This window comes from Aethalodelphis obliquidens, unplaced genomic scaffold, assembly GCF_003676395.1.
Source record: "Aethalodelphis obliquidens isolate GAN/ISIS:26980383/991018 unplaced genomic scaffold, ASM367639v1 scaffold2, whole genome shotgun sequence".
Classification (NCBI taxonomy): domain Eukaryota; kingdom Metazoa; phylum Chordata; class Mammalia; order Artiodactyla; family Delphinidae; genus Aethalodelphis; species Aethalodelphis obliquidens.
The window spans coordinates 79,546,025-79,560,019 of record NW_020837946.1 but is presented as its reverse complement, the minus strand read 5'-3'; the positions used below and the strand labels follow the sequence as shown (position 1 = coordinate 79,560,019).

The 13,995-nt window shown below is 39.3% G+C and overlaps 1 long non-coding RNA gene across 1 annotated transcript; it reads right to left on the bottom strand.

Annotated features, from left to right (window-relative positions):
- Positions 1–978: 978 nt before the first annotated feature.
- LOC113625032 (uncharacterized) lies at positions 979–13,608 on the bottom strand. The gene is made up of 3 exons (XR_003434546.1): positions 13,495–13,608; positions 6,312–6,315; positions 979–991 (listed from the first exon to the last, which is right to left on the bottom strand). It is a non-coding gene; the product is annotated as an uncharacterized LOC113625032 (long non-coding RNA).
- Between the last annotated feature and the right edge of the window lie 387 nt (positions 13,609–13,995).

The window sequence follows — 13,995 nt, the reverse complement described above, 5'->3', positions numbered from 1 at the left end:
CTGAAGGACTTTCAGGTTGTTTCTAGTTTGGTGCTATTATGAATAAAGCTGCTATAAACATTCATGTACAAGTTTTTGTGTGACCATAAATTTTTATGAGATAAAAGGCCAGGAGTGGAATTGCTGAGTCGTAGGCAGTTGCATGTTTAGTTTTTTAAGAAACTGCAATATTCTTCAGAGGGACTGTTCCATTTTACATTCCCATAAGCAATGCATGAGTAACCAAGTTTTTCTGCATCCCTTGCCAGCATTTGGTTGAGTTTTCCAGTCCATGAACATAAACATGAATATGGTCAGACTCCTGATCTATTTAGATCTTTGATTCCTTTCATCAGCATTTTGTAGTTTTCAGCTATAATATCTGTGCATGTATTGTTATGTTTGCAGTTAAGTATTCCATTTTTTTAAATGACTGTAAATAACAGTGTATTTTTAATTTTGGTGCCTACATACTCATTGCTAATATATAGAAATGTAAATAATTTTTGTATGTTAATCATACATCCCAAGACCTTGCTGAACTAATTTATTAGTTGTAGGAGGTATATATACAAGGTTTTAGGAAGGTGTATATATATATATATATACACACACACACACACACACACACACACACACACACACACATACCTTGGGATTTGCTATGTCTGATCTATAAGCCTTTTATGTCCTTTTCTTACCTTCTTGCACTTGCTAGAATTTTAGTATTATGTTGAATAAGAGGGGTACAAGTGAACATCCTTGCCTTGTTTCTGATTTTAGGGGAAAGCATTCACTATTCACCATTAACTGTAAAGTGACCTGTAGGATTCTTGCAGATGTTCTCTATTAAGTTGAAGTAGTTCTCTTCTATTCCTGTTTTTCTGTGTGTTTTGAATTGTAGCACAAATGCTACAGATTCTTGCTGTTCTAACTGAGGTTTAGTAGATTTTCTTGAATGAATGTTTCTCTATTTCCTTTACTACAATTTCTTGAGACTTTAAATTATTTTCTAAAAAACTTTCATTGGCTAAATTCTTGTTTTTCTAAGAGAGGGTTCACAGGCAATCCCATCCTAGAATTGCATTTTGCTACGTTTTCTTGAGTGGGGAAGAAAGGGAAGGATTTATCATTTCATTCCTATAATAACACATGGAAATATATCACTAGAGTGAAATGTAATATCATGGGTGTGATGTGGTAAAATATTTAGGACTTCTAAGATAAACAATAAGAAGTTATTAAAGGTTTCAAGCAAAGAAAGGGCAGAATTTTTTTTTTTTTTTTGCGTTACTCGGGCCTCTCACTGTTGTGGCCTCTCCCGTTGCGGAGCACAGGCTCCGGATGCGCAGGCTCAGCGGCCATGGCTCACGGGCCCAGCCGCTCCGCGGCATGCGGGATCTTCCCGGACCGGGGCACGAACCCGCGTCCCCTGCATTGGCAGGTGGACTCTCAACCGCTGTGCCACCAGGGAAGCCCAAAAGGGCAGAATTTTAACCACCATGACTATGGCAGTTCTTATAATTGCTTCAAGAATATGAGTTTGGGTGGAGACCTTCAAGATGGCGGAGGAGTAAGATGTGGAGATCACCTTCCTCCCCATAAATACATGAGAAATGCATCTACATGTGGAACAACTCCTACAGAACACCTACTGAATGCTGACAGAAGACCTCACACTTCCCAAAAGGCAAGAAAATCCCCACATACCTGGGTAAGGCAAAGGAAAAAGAAAAAACAGAGACAAAAGAATAGGGACAGGACCTGCACCTCTGGGAGGGAGCTGTGAAGGAGGAAAAATTTCCACACACTGGGAAGCCCCTTCACTGGTGGAGACAGGTGGGGAGAGCTTCGGAGCCATGGAGGAGAGCGCAGCAAGAGAGTGCAGAGGGCAAAGTGGAGAGATTCCCGCACAGAGGATCAGTGCTGACCAGCACTCACCAGCCTAAGAGGCTTGTCTGCTCACCCGCTGGGATGGGCGGGGGCTGGGAGCTGAGGCTCAGGCTTCGGAGGTCACACCCCAGGGAGAGGACTGGGGTTGGCTGCGTGAAGACAACCTGAAGGGGGCTAGTGCACCACAGCTAGCTGGGAGGGAATCTGGGAAAAACTCTGGACCTGCCAGAAACACAAGAGACCTCTGTTTTGGGGTGCACAGAGAGAGGGGATTCCTTCCCAGTGTGCTCACAGAATGCAGAGCACAACCTAAGTGAGCTCCAGAGACAGGCATGAGATGCAGCTATCAGCTTGGACCCCAGAGACAGACATGAGCCGCTAACGCTGCTGCTGCAGCAACCAAGAAGCCTGTGTGCAAGCACAGGTCACTACCCACACCTCCCCTCCCGGGAGCCTGTGCAGCCCGCCACTGCCAGGGTCCCGTGATCCAGGGACAACTTCCCCAGGAGAACACATGGCAAGCCTCAGGCTGTTGCAATGTCACATCGGCCTCTGCCACCTCAGGCTCGCCCCGCATTCCAATTATGACTACCACACCCCTCCCTCTCCCCAGCCTGAGAGAGCAAGAGAGGCCTAATCAGCTGCTGCTTTAACCCCTCCTGTCTGGGCAGGGAACAGATGCCTGAGGGTGGTCAACATGCAGGGCCAAAACCAAAGCTGAACCCCAGGAGCTGTGTGAACAAAGAAGAGAAAGGGAAATTTCTCTGTGAAGCCTCAGGAGCAGCAGATTAAATCCCCACAATCAACTTGATAAACCCTGCATCTGCAGAATACCTGAATAGACAACGAATGTTCCCAGAAATGAGGCAGTGGACTTTGGGAACAACTGTAGACTTGCGGTTTGCTTTCTGCATCTAATTTGTTTCTGGTTTTATGTTTCTTAGTTTAGTATTTAGTGCTTATTATCATTGGTGGATTTGTTTATTGGTTTGGTTGCTCTCTTCTTTTTTTTATACATATATATTTTTTCTCCATTTTCTCTTTTTGTGAGTGTGTATGTGTATGTTTCTTTGTGAGAGTTTGTCTATATAGATTTGCTTTTACCATTTGTCCCAGGGTTCTGTCTGTTCGTTTTGGGGGGTGTTTTTTTTCTTTCTTCCTTTTCTTTTGAGCTGTGTGGCTGACAGGGTCTTGGTATTCCTGCCGGCTGTTGGACCTGAGCCTCTGAGGTGGGAGGGCCAAGTCCAGGACATTGGACCACCAGAAACCTCCATGCCCCAAGTAATATCAATTGAGAAGCACTATCCCAGAGATCTTCATCTCAATACTAAGACCCAGCTCCACCGAATGGGCAGCAAGCTCCAGTGCTGGACACCCCATGCTAAATGACTAGCAAGACAGGAACACAACCTCACCCATTAGAGAGGCTGCCTAAAGTCATACTAAGTTCACAGACACACCAAAACACACCACCAGATGCAGCCCTTCCCACCAGAAAGACAAGTTCCAGCCCCACCCACCAGAACAGAGGCACCAGTCCCCTCCCTTACCCACTGGGGGTAGGTACCAAAAACAACAGGAACTACAAACCTGCAGCCTGTGAAAAGGAGACCCCAAACACAGTAAGTTAAACAAAATGAGAAGACAGAGAAATATGCAGTAGTTGAAGGAGCAAGGTAAAAACTCACCAGACAAAACAAAGGAAGAGGAAACAGGCAGTCTACCTGAAAAAGAATTCAGAGTAATGATAGTAAAGATGATCCAAAATCTTGGAAATAGAATGGAGAAAATACAAGAAATGTTTAACAAGGACCTAGAAGAACTAAAGAGCAAACAAACAATGATGAACAACACAATAAATGAAATTTAAAATTCTTTAGAAGGAATCGATAGCAAAATAACTGAGGCAGAAGAACAGATAAGTGACCCGGAAGATAAAGAGTGGAAATAACTGCTGCAGAGCAGAATAAAGAAAAAAGAATGAAAAGAATTGAGGACAGTCTCAGAGACCTCTGGGACAACATTAAACGCCAACATTCTAATTATAGGGGTTCCAGAAGAAGAGAAAAAGAAAGGGTCTGAGAAAATATTTGAAGAGATTATATTTGAAAACTTCCCTAATATGGGAAAGGAAATAGTCAAGTCCAGGAAGCACAGACAGTCCCATACAGGATAAATCCAAGGATAAACATGCCAAGACACATATGAATCAAACTATCAAAAATTGAATTCAAAGAAAAAATATTAAAAGCAGCAAGGGAAAAGCAACAAATAACATACGAGAGAAACCCCATAAGGTTAACAGCTGATCTTTCAGCAGAAAATCTGCAAGCCAGAAGGGAGTAGCAGAACACATTTAAAGTGATGAAAGGGAAAAAACTACAACAAGATTACTCTACCCAGCAAGGATCTCATTCAGACAGAAAAATTAAAAACCTTATAGACAAGCAAAAGTTAGGGAATTCATCACCACAAAACCAGCTTTACAACAAATGCTAAAAGAACTTCTCCAGGCAGGAAACACAAGAGAAGGAAAAGACCTACAATAACAAACCCAAACAATTAAGAAAATGGTAATAGAAACATATATATTGATAATTATCTTAAGTATAAATGGATTAAATGCTCCAACCAAAAGACAGACTGGCTGAATAGATACAAAACAAGACCCATATATATGCTGTCTACAAGAGACCCACTTCAGACCTAGGGACACATACAGACTGAAAGTGAGGGGATGGAAAAAGATATTCCATGCAAATGGAAATCAAAAGTAAGCTGGAGTAGCAATTCTCATATCAGACAAAATAGACTTTAAAATAAAGACTATTACAAGTGACAAAGAAGGACACTACATAATGATCAAGGGGTCAATCCAAGAAGAAGATAAAACAATTGTAAATATTCATGCATCCAACATAGGAGCACCTCAATACATAAGGCAAATGCTAACAGCCATAAAAGGGGAAATCGACAGTAACACAATCATAGGAGGTGACTTGTCCACTTTCACCAATGGACAGAACATCCAAAAAGAAAATAAATAAGGAAACCCAAGCTTTAAAAGACACATTAGACCAGATAGACTTAATTGATATTTATAGGACATTCCATCCAAAAACAACAGAATACACTTTCTTCTCAAGTGCTCATGGAACATTCTCCAGGATAGGTCATATCTTGTGTCACAAATCAAGTGTTGGTAAATTTAAGAAAATTGAAATTGCATCAAGTATTTTTTCTGACCACAATGCTATGAGACTAGATATCAATTACAGGAAAAAGTCTGTAAAAAATAAAAACACATGAAGGCTAAACAATGCACTACTAAATAACCAAGAGATCACTGAAGAAATCAAACAGGAAATTAAAAAATACCTAGAAACAAATGAAAATAAAAACACGACAACCCAAAAGCTACAGGATGCAGCAAAAGCAGTTCTAAGAGGGAAGTTTATAGCAATACAATCCTACCTCAAGAAACAAGAAAAATCTCAAATAAACAACCTAACCTTACACCTAAAGCAATTAGAGAAAGAACAACAACAACAAAAAAAAAACCCAAAGGTAGCTGACGGAAAAAATCATAAAGATCAGATCAGAAATAAATGAAAGAGAAATGAAGGAAACAATAACAAAGATCAATAAAGCTAAAAGCTGGTTCTTTGAGAAGATAAACAAAATTGATTAACCATTAGCCAGACTCATCAAGAAAAAAAGGGAGAAGACTCAAATCAACAAAATTAGAAATGAAAAAGGAGAAGTAATGACTGACACTGCAGAAATACAAAGGATTATGAGAGACTACTACAAGCAACTCTATGCCAATAAAATGGACATCCTGGAAGAAATGGACAAATCTTAGAAAAGTACAACCTTCTGAGACTGAACCAGGAAGAAATAGAAAATATGAACAGACCAATCACAAACACTGAAATTGAGACTGTGATTAAAAATCTTCCAACAGACAAAAGCCCAGGACCAGATGGCTTCACAGGTGAATTCTATCAAACATTTAGAGAAGACCTAACACCTTTCCTTCTCAAACTCTTCCAAAATATAGCAGAGGGAGGAACACTCCCAAACTCATTCTATGAGGCCACCATCACCCTAATACCAAAACCAGACAAAGGTGTCTCAAAAAAAGAAAACTACAGACCAATATCACTGATGAACATAGATGCGAAAATCCTCAACAGAATACTAGCAAACAGAATCTAACAGCACATTAAAAGGGTCATACACCATGATCAAGTGGGATTAATCCCAGGCATGCAAGAATTCTTCAGTATATGCAAATCAATCAATGTGATACACCATATTAAGAAACTGAAAGATAAAAACCATATGATAATCTCAGTAGATGCAGAAAAAGCTTTCGACAAAATTCAACAGCCATTTATGATAAAAACTCTCCAGAAAGTGGGCATAGAGGGAACCTATCTTAACATAATAAAGGCCATATATGACAAACCCACAGCCAACATCATTCTCAATGGTGAAAATCTGAAACCGTTTCCTCTAAGGTCGGGAACAAGACAAGGTTGCTCACTTTCACCTCTATATTCAACACAGTTTTGGAAATTTTGGCCACAGCAATCACAGAAGAAAAAGAAATAAAAGGAATCCAAATCAGAAAAGAAGAAGTAAAGTTGTCACTGTTGCAGATGACATGATACTATACATAGAGAATCCTAAAGATGCTACCAGAAAACTACTAGAGCTAATCAATGAATTTGGTAAAGTAGCAGGATACAAAATTAATGCACAGAAATCTCTTGTATTCCTATACACTAATGATGAAAAATCTGAAAGAGAAATTAAGGAAACAATCCCATTTACCATTGCAACAAAAAGAATAAAACACCTGGGAATAAACCTTCCTAAGGACACAAAAGACCTGTATGCAGAAAACTATAGGACACTGATGAAAGGAATTAAAGATGATACAAACAGATGGAGAGATACATCATGTTCTTGGATTGGAGAAATCAACATTGTGAAAATGACTATATTACCCAAAGCATACTACAGATTCAATGCAATCCCTATCAAACTACCCATGGCATTTTTCACGGAACTAGAACAAAAAATTTTATAATTTGTATGGAAACATAAAAGACCTTGAATAGCCAAAGCATCTTGAGAAAGAAAAACAGAGCTGGAGGTATAAGGTTCCCTGACTTCAGAATATACTACAAAGCTACAGTAATCAAGACAGTATGATGCTGGAACAAAAACAGAAATATAGATCAATGGAACAGGATAGAAAGCCCAGAGATAAACCCACGCACATACGGTCCCCTTATCTTTGCTAAAGGAGGCAAGAATATACAATGGAGAAAAGACAACCTCTTCAATAAGTGGTGCTGGGAAAACTGAACAGCTACATGGAAAAGAATGAAGTTAGAACACTTCCTAACACCATACACAAAAATAAACTCAAAATGGATTAAAGACCTAAATGTAAGGCCAGACACTGTAAAACTCTTAGAGGAAAACATAGGCAGAACATTCTATGACATAAATCACAGCAAGATCCTTTTTGACCCACCTCCTAGAGAAATGGAAATAAAAACAAAAATTAACAAATGGCAACTAATGAAACTTAAAAGCTTTTGCACAGCAAAAGAAACCATAAACCAGACGAAAAGACAACCCTCAGAATGGGAGAAAATATTTGCAAATGAAGCAACTGACAAAGGATTAATCTCCAAAATATACAGGCAGCTCATGCAGCTCAGTATCAAAAAAACAAACAACCCAATCCAAAATTGGGCAGAAGACCTAAACAGACATTTCTCCAAAGGAGATATACAGATTGCCAACAAACACATGAAAAGATGCTCAGCATCACTAATCGTTAGAGAAATGCAAATCAGAACTACAATGAGGTATCACCTCACACCAGTCAGAATGGCCATCATGAAATAATCTACAAACAATAAATGCTGGAGAGAGTGTGGAGAAAAGGGAACCCTCTTGCACTGTTGGTGGGAATGTAAATTGTTACAGCCACTATGGAGAACAGTATGGAGGTTCCTTAAAAAACTAAAAATAGAACTACCACATGACCCAGCAATTCCACTACTGGGCATATACCCTGAGAAAAACATAATTCAAAAAGAGTCATGTACCACAATGTCCGTTGCAGCACTATTTGCAATAGCCAGGACACAAAAGCAACCTAAGTGTCCATCGACAGATGAAAAGATAAAGAGATATGGCACATATATACAATGGGATATTATCAGCCATAAATAGAAACGAAATTGAGTTATTTGTAGTGAGGTGGATGGACCTAGAGTCAGTCATATGGAGTGAGGTAAGTCCGAAAGAGAAAAATAAATCCCATATGCTAACACATATGTATGGAATCTAAAAAAAAAAAGTTCTGAAGAATCTAGGGACAGGACAGGAATAAAGACACAGACATAGAGAATGGACTTGAGGACATAGGGAGGGGGGAGGGTAAGCTGGGACGAAGTGAGAGAGTGGCATGGACATATATACACTACCAAATGTAAAATAGATAGCTAGTGGGAAGCAGCCGCATAGCACAGGGAGATCAGCCCGGTGCTTTGTGACCACCTAGAGGGGTGGGATAGGAAGGGTTGGAGGGAAGCTCAAGAGGGAGGGGATATGGGGATATATGTATATGTATAGCTGATTCACTTTATTATACAGCAGAAACTAACACAATATTGTAAAGCAATTATACTCCATAAAGATGTTAAGGGAAAAAAAAGGAATATCAGTTTGATAATGATAAGATTCGGAACAAGGGGATATATTAACAGGCTACCAAAGTTGAATCAAATGTCTTATCAGCTCTCTCATTTGCAGCTTGTCCAGCAGGCAAAGCTATTTCAAATGTATCCATAAAGACGTATATTAGAATGAAGACATTAAATGGAAAGGAGGAGATGGGAGAAGATATTGTGAAAATTCTATATGTTTGACAATGGATTGGATGGGGAAAGGGAAGAGAAATAAAACATCAGTGGTTACAGTTAATTCTTAAGGCAACAAGCTTGTGCCATTTACAGAAATAGGAAATTTAGACAAAGGCTCTGGTTTGCCAGGGAAGCTAGTGGATTTGAATATTAGTCTTGATAAGGATGAAATGCCATTGCTTCATAAGGAAGGTCTGGATCCATCAGGCAGTTGTCGATTTTTAGGAAAGCACTTATTGCTAATGAAGTTGTGAGTGTGAATTAAATTACTGAAATAAAATTTATAGACATAAGAGGGTTGGGAACTTCCTGGAAGGCCTGAAAATAAAGAAATAAACAGGAGAAAGCTGTGAAAGAAACTACAAAAGAGTGGTTAGCGGCAAAAAAAGGAGACAAGAGGATAGTCTCCATCACTTTTACAGCTCAATTAACTGTATGTTAATACAGTCTTTAGACTCTTAATGCTTCTATAATTCTTTTCAAATCTCATACCCAAAGTCAGTTTGGCTCAGGATAGACTGAGCCAATGGCTACATCACTGAATTATTACACACAAAAAAATTGTATTGCTTCTATAAGGTCTGGTAATCTGTTGCTATGCCTTTATATAGGAAATAAAATACAACATTAATACACTGGGAAACTCCCAGTCTGCCTCCCTCCCGTATGTTTCTATGTGTGCCCCTGTGCACACATAGAATGCTAAGATGCCTACATCTTTGCCTAAAGTTCAATGAATTTTTAGTTTAAATGAAAGGATACATTGAGCTTAATTATCAGGATATATGACCAAGTAAGCCTTTTTACTTTGGTGCCTAACGTGCATTCTCAATTCTAGTTTTTCGTACTTCGTGTTTCGGCTATTTACTTCTATTGTCTTCCTTCATCTCCAGATATATCAAGTTCTACAGGTATGTCCAGTTCAGCACAGGTTACTCTCAAGGCAAGAGAATCATCACATTTCATAACTTGACATGACAATAAGAATAGCTAGTGTATATATATATATATATATATATATATATATATATATATTTTTTTTTTTTTTTTTTCGGTACGCGGGCCTCTCACTGTTGTGGCCTCTCCCGTTGCGGAGCACAGGCTCCGGACGCGCAGGCTCAGGCTCAGCGGCCATGGCTCACGGGCCCAGCCGCTCTGCGGCATGTGGGATCCTCCCAGACCGCGGCACGAACCCGTGTCCCCTGCATTGGCAGGCGGACTCTCAACCACTGCGCCACCAGGGAAGCCCCAAGAATAGCTAATTTTTATTATGCATTTAGCAGATAACAAATGCCATACTAAGGGTTTTAATATATCAACTCTTTTGATCCTCACATACACTCTCAGTGGTAGGTACAATTATTTTCTCCATGTTATGCATGAAGCAAAGGGACATGTAGTGACTTGTTCTGGCTCACACATCATGATTAGGGTCACAGAGTTTGACTCCAGAGCTACACTTATCCTTTTCATTAAGCATCAAAATCTATAATTATCAGAGCCAACATTTTCCTTATTTTTTTTCAGTAGACCTTTGTTAAAAAGTCAGAAAGCATCCTAACTTTCTCAGATCTTAAATACTTGGAGATTAAAATATAAATCAGATAGTATTCCACTGAAAAGTGACTTCTATCAACTTGTCAAAACCGGCAGGTTCAACCAATATGAATAGTAGACAATACAATCTGAGAACTATTGCAGAAAAAGTAGTTTACAAATGGGTTTGGAAAAAAGTATCATCTGAAAAGCAAGCCTGTCTTTCATTAATGCCTTTTTTTTTTTGTAAAATAATTTTCACTCTTCATATTTCTGTTCCCTTTGCTGAAATCTTTCACTGGTTATTTAATCCCAATAAAACTGGTCTCCAAGCCTCAACTGTTCGGCCAGTCCAACACTTGAATAAATATTATTGGGCTCAAAAGGCAAAGCAGTTGGATGTAAGAGATACCAGTACATGACTCAGAGTATGATTCCATATAGTATGATGGACAGGATGCCATTCAAATATCCCATCTCATTGTACATTTCAGACAGCAGTTTCACAAGAACAGATGGGGCCCCAGGGCTCAGGACTTTTCATAAGAAAGGAACATGCACACTCCAAGTTCAGGCTTGACAGATATCCTTGTTTAAATTAAACATTTTGCACGATCTCCAGTTAAAGATCCAGCTGGTAATGGTAAGACTGGAAATGGTATTGGAAAAACTTGTTAGATTTTTAAATCAGCATTACAGCTGCCAATTGAAAAGGAACAGTCATCCATTCACATGTTTAAGCCAGGGAAGGATATCCTGGAATAAGTGTTAATTGTTAGGAAAAAATATGTCTAAAGCACTTACAATTAGCACTTACAGTCTGGGTCTTTGCCCGTGTTATTTAGTCAGTTGCTACAATAAACCTTTATGTATTTTTGCTGTGGAGACTTGGCAAAAATGCTGTGTTTTGCCTGTTATATACTCTTCAGTTTTAACAAGAAATGCACCAAGATAAACCTCGAAACGTACTTAAATCCAATTCTTTGATTCACAGCAAAGAGGTCACAAACAGCAAACCTGGTAAAATAAAATGTACTTTATGGAAAAATGGATTCAAATAAATTAACCTATTCCATGGCAGGATGGAGGCCCTTCCTAGACTGTGACCTGGCAGTTACACAAGCAAACCAATTGTGAGGAAAGCCTACCTTTTGGGGGCTAAACTGGGAGAATATGTATTTGTCTCTCTTCTCCTTGTTAATTATAAGACTGTTCAGATGGGAGGGGATGAATTTGCCTCAGTGATTCTTATTTCATTTTTAAGCCTATTTCCATATTGGGTGCAGAGAGCTGGTGGGTTGCTCTAATTTCCAGGGATATGAGAAAAGCTTTGCTATGTTACTGATCCATTCTCTCACTGTAACAAGATAGCCCAATACAGCAAGTAGGACAAGTAGAAGTTATTTTCATCTATAATATAAGAAGGAGCTTCAGGCCACGCTCACTTGAAATCTGAGGTAGAATTCGACCCATTCATGAGAGTCATGTATTTAATCAGGTTGTAAAGATAATATTTACTAGACGGCTGCTAGAAAGAGGCTATGAATGATTGGGCCCTTAATTAAAAGTATGATTTTAAAGTTTTGCCCCTTGGGAACCATTTACTTTTGTAGCCATTTTCCAAATATTTCCATCCTCAGGAATTTGCCTTTAATTTTTGAGTTGGAAAAAAAATGCAAAGCATTGAAACCAGGAATTCAATCACAGCTGGATAGATTGTGCACAGATGTCTCATACAAGTTACTGAAGAGTTGAAAGACAAAAATGAAATCTAGGGAGAGAAACCAGTATGATCTCTTAATGGAATATAGAAGGGCAGAACTGGGCACTTTAAAGATACATGGTAGCTATTAGCTAATTGATTAATTAGCTGATTAGTTCTTATAGAGTCAAGGAATTTGAAAATGACGCTTACATTCTTCTTCAAAAGCTCTCCTGTCTTGCTTGTCTGCACACAATTTATATTAAAAATAGTGAACATAATTCTAAAATATCAGAGGCTAGTCCAACTCAAATAGATCAACTTAAGAAAAATATATTGTTGTTTAAATAGATCACTTATCTTCCCTAAGTTTTTGTGCTTCCTGTCTTTGATTTATTTTTTTAAATTTCCATTATCATGTTTCCAGCTTATACATATCAGGGCTAAGAAATAACCTTGTTTAAACACGTGCACACAAGTCAGTTTCTCTCATCATATGGGAAACATTGAAGGTGGCATCGAGATTAGAAGTTACGATTAGGAGTAGCTCAAACATAAAAGATGATCTGCCTTTTCTCCGTGTTCACCATACTGTAGGAATGAATGAAATCACATTCACAGTAATAATTCAGTTATCACTGTCTTTACTAGTGTGAGACTTCTAGACCTCTGTAAAGTCCCTTCCATGTATTCTTAGGTGTCCTTGGGGGACACCTACTCACAAATATGAAGACTGGCCAAATTGCAGCCAATACTCCATTTCTTAGTGCCCTCAAAAAAACGAGCTAAAACTGAATAATTGTTTTGTGGTGATGTATAATGGGTTTTTTCCATTTTGTGTCACATTCTATTAACTATTCCTCAAATCAGTCTTACTTGCACTCTGGTATCTTACAGTATTTGGTGAAACAGCTCCCTGAATTTTGCATTATTTTGTTTTCCCATGTATCAGAGTTTATTCCTAGGATTAATATATGCAACCACTGCATTAGACTATGTGTAGATTTACATGGGGGCCGCCATTCTATACTCAGAATCACAAAACTGACTTTGTAGCTGACTCGGTGCCTTAGTAACTAACTCCTTCTTCCCCTAAATATACTCTTACTCTCTAGGGAGATCCTCCAGCCCCTTGGCTTACAGCATCTGTTTGGTCCACACTAGCAGTTAATCAGACATGCCCAGACCTGTACCCAAACCAGCCTGAACTCAAACTGGAACCTCTGACAAAGAAACCATGAATTGTCATTATGTATACAAATTTGTTACCAAATACTCAGTGGGTTTATAAGAGGAAGGCATTGATATTATATAAAAGATTTGCTTCTCTTTCTGAATCAATGGTCATTCAGCTAATCACCTTCTGAGTCTGCATCTCCCAGAGATGTCCAATTTGATGGGCCCTGGAGGAGAAATACCACAAGGAACTGTTGCAGGAAGCGGGGGACTCCTTCCAGGACCTGAGAGTAGGCTCTTGTCTAACACTCAGAAATGAATTGTCCAAGGAGACACACGTGCTGACAAAGCAGAAGACTTTATTGGGAAGGGACACCCAAGCAGAGAGCAGCCGGGTAAGGGAAACTAGGAGAACTGCTCTGCCACGTGGCTCACAGTCTCAGGTTTATGGTAATGGGGTTAGTTTCTGGGTTGTCTCTGGCCAATCATCTTGCTTGTACCATATTTGGTCTGACTCAGAGTCCTTCCTGGTGGCGCACAAATCTCTCAGCCAAGATGGATTCCAGCACAGAGGTTTCTGGGAAGTTGGCAGGACATATTATGGACTGGCGTCTCCTTCCCCCTTTTGGCCCTTCCTGAATTCTTCCAGCTGGCGGTAGCTTGTCAGTTCCATGTTCCTTATCAGGACCTCTTGTTGTGGGATAACTGCAAGCGGTTATTATCCTGCCTGGTTAGGGAGGGCGGTTTCAGTCA